The sequence below is a fragment of the Carlito syrichta genome, unplaced genomic scaffold, assembly GCF_000164805.1.
Source record: "Carlito syrichta isolate Samal-C Ts95f unplaced genomic scaffold, Tarsius_syrichta-2.0.1 Scaffold301813, whole genome shotgun sequence".
In the NCBI taxonomy this organism is placed as follows: domain Eukaryota; kingdom Metazoa; phylum Chordata; class Mammalia; order Primates; family Tarsiidae; genus Carlito; species Carlito syrichta.
In genome coordinates this window covers 35765-38144 of record NW_007245909.1, presented here as the reverse complement: position 1 = coordinate 38144, position 2380 = coordinate 35765, and the positions used below count along the sequence as shown (strand labels likewise).

At 48.4% G+C, this 2380-nt stretch overlaps 1 protein-coding gene across 3 annotated transcripts in view; it reads left to right on the top strand.

The window, feature by feature from the left end:
- LOC103257599 (protein FAM60A) overlaps window positions 1-2380 on the top strand; it is a 37356-nt gene that overhangs the window by 861 nt on the left and 34115 nt on the right. The gene's annotated exons all lie outside the window — the stretch shown is intronic.

Sequence of the window (2380 nt, the reverse complement as noted above, 5' to 3'; positions counted from 1 at the left end):
CGCCCGCCGCCGGAACTTTCTTCCCGGCCCGAGATGTCGTCTTTGCCCCCAGAGCCGCGGGCGCGCCTCCCGTGCCGGCTCGCCGTCTTTCTCGGCGGCCACCGAGTGCCCCGGGGACGCGCGCTTTGGGGGGCGTGGGGACCCGAGGCGCGGGGGGCATTCTGCTGCCTTCGGGGAGACGGGCGAGTGTGGCCAGCGCCTCCTCCCCCGCCGGGCCGCGGCCCGCACGTCCGGCGACCCAGCCCCGACGACGCCCGGAAAGCCGCCTCGGGGAAGTTTCGGGGCTCCCCGTTGTCCTGCGAGGGGAAGGGAGGACTGTGGGAGAGTCGTGCGTGCGGCCGCTTTCTTTGTGTGTTTACGTATGGGAGGGGCAAGGTTTGTTTTGGTGTCGGGAGTTGGTTTCTGGGGGCGGCGGGGCGGTGCGGAGTTCGTCCTGGTAACCGGGATCCTGGTCAGTTTCTTTGTTTTTCTTTTCTGCCTCTGACCTTCCGTTGCTCCCGGCCCTGGGAAGATTAGGAAGTACTCTGGAGCCAAACGTGGACCCTCTCCGAAGCAGTCTCACCTCAGCAGTCCTTCCTCCCTCCTCCTCACGTTGTCCTAAGGAGGGTAATGGGAACGGTTGTTCCTTTTTCTTTTAATAATTTTTTTTTTTTTTTTTAAGAATCTGGCCTTGTCATTGAAAGTACCCCGAACGCACCTGTTTTTGAACTGGAGTTTGCCAGACTTGTTAAAGCCTTTTACTAATTTATGTTGCAAAACTGAACACGTTTTGTTTGCCCAATCTAAGTTAAAGTCCGGGAGTTTGTTTCTGGTGGAGTTCCGGAGAAAACCCCGATGGCCTTTGAAGTATTTATGTAATGATTTGGGGAAGGGGATCAGTGACTCAGTTTGGTGATTATTCACCGCGTTATCGTAGGATGACCTTGGAGAAGCAAACCTTTAGGGAGCAGGGCCTTTGGAGACCGAGGGAAGCTGGGGAGGAAGCGGCTCATGAAGGTGACTCGGGGTAATGGCTGGCTAACCCTGCTAGCTTCTTCCCAGTCCCCGTGAACTGGGGTTGACCTTCTAGTTACCCCTCCTGGATTTTCTTTTCAAGCTAACCTTTGTGTGTGTGTGTGTGTGTGTGTGTGTGTGTGTCTCCAGGCATAGCTGAAAAATTATGCTGGTTTGACACATGGATGCTTCTTTGGTATTTGGGGTTTGCCTGCAGTCTAGACATCCGATAAGCACCACCATATCTGTTGCTTCTTTCCTGATTTCTCCTGCATTTGAATTATGTTTAAGGATTAGAATCTAAAAGTGGTCATTACTGGGAAATAATAATATCCTAAGATGCCCTGCCCCCACCCCACAGCGAAAACATCAATACAAGTTGAAATCCATTTTTTTCTTTTTATTGTTTTATTATTAAATAAACACATTTCTTCCAAGTCTTTGTTGACCAAATTACAATACCAAAAGGCAACCAATATTAGTACATTTCTAAAGTGTTAGTACGTTTCTGAAGTAAATAGAAAGCATGTCAAAATGAAAAACTTCGAATTTAATAACTTCGACTTTCCTTTGGGCAGTTATTTTTCTGGGTCTTGTTTTTATTTATTTTATTTTATTTTTTTGAGTTGGAGTCTCACTCTGTCGCCCAGACTGGAGTGCAGTGGCCGCTCCTGGCCACCGCAGCCTCGACCTGCTGGGCTCCAGCGATCCTTCCGCCTCAGCCTTCCAAGTAGCTGGAACTACAGGCGCGCTACCACTCCCAGCTGACTTTTGATGTAGAGATGAGGTCTTGCCAAGTTGCCCAGGCAGGTCTCGAACCCGCGGACTCAGGTAATCCTACTCACCTCAGCCTCCCAAGGCGCAGGATTACAGGCTGAGCCACCGAGCCGGTGGGGTCTTGTTTTTAAAATGCAAGGTGCTTTGTAAATACACTGAGATACTTTGGCTTGTTTTTCTTAATTAGTACTTTAGAGCCGAGTTATGGCTAGAATTTCAGTATCCTGGGAAATTTCAATACAACATATAGAGTTTAATGGTTGGTTTTTGTTTTAATAATCAAATGATATGTACAGTGCACTTGGTTTATCAGGGTGAATAAGTTGAAAATGGGAAAGAGACAGGGTCACTACTGCCTTCTCTTTGTATTGCTTTTGTGGGAAGTTGGAGATGTAAAGTTCAATAGGTAGTATGTTCTAGAACCTTGGTGGATAGCAGCTTTAATTCTTAATTCTGAATATCTGGAACCTAGATAGTCAGGTTTTTTTCCCCCCAAAATTACCATCTGGTTCTGGGAAAACTTGACTCATGGGGCTCAAACTTGGGCGTATTTATGTCAGAAGAGTGATTTGAGAACCATTTTACATGTAAACGTTTTTTCACGGGGGGG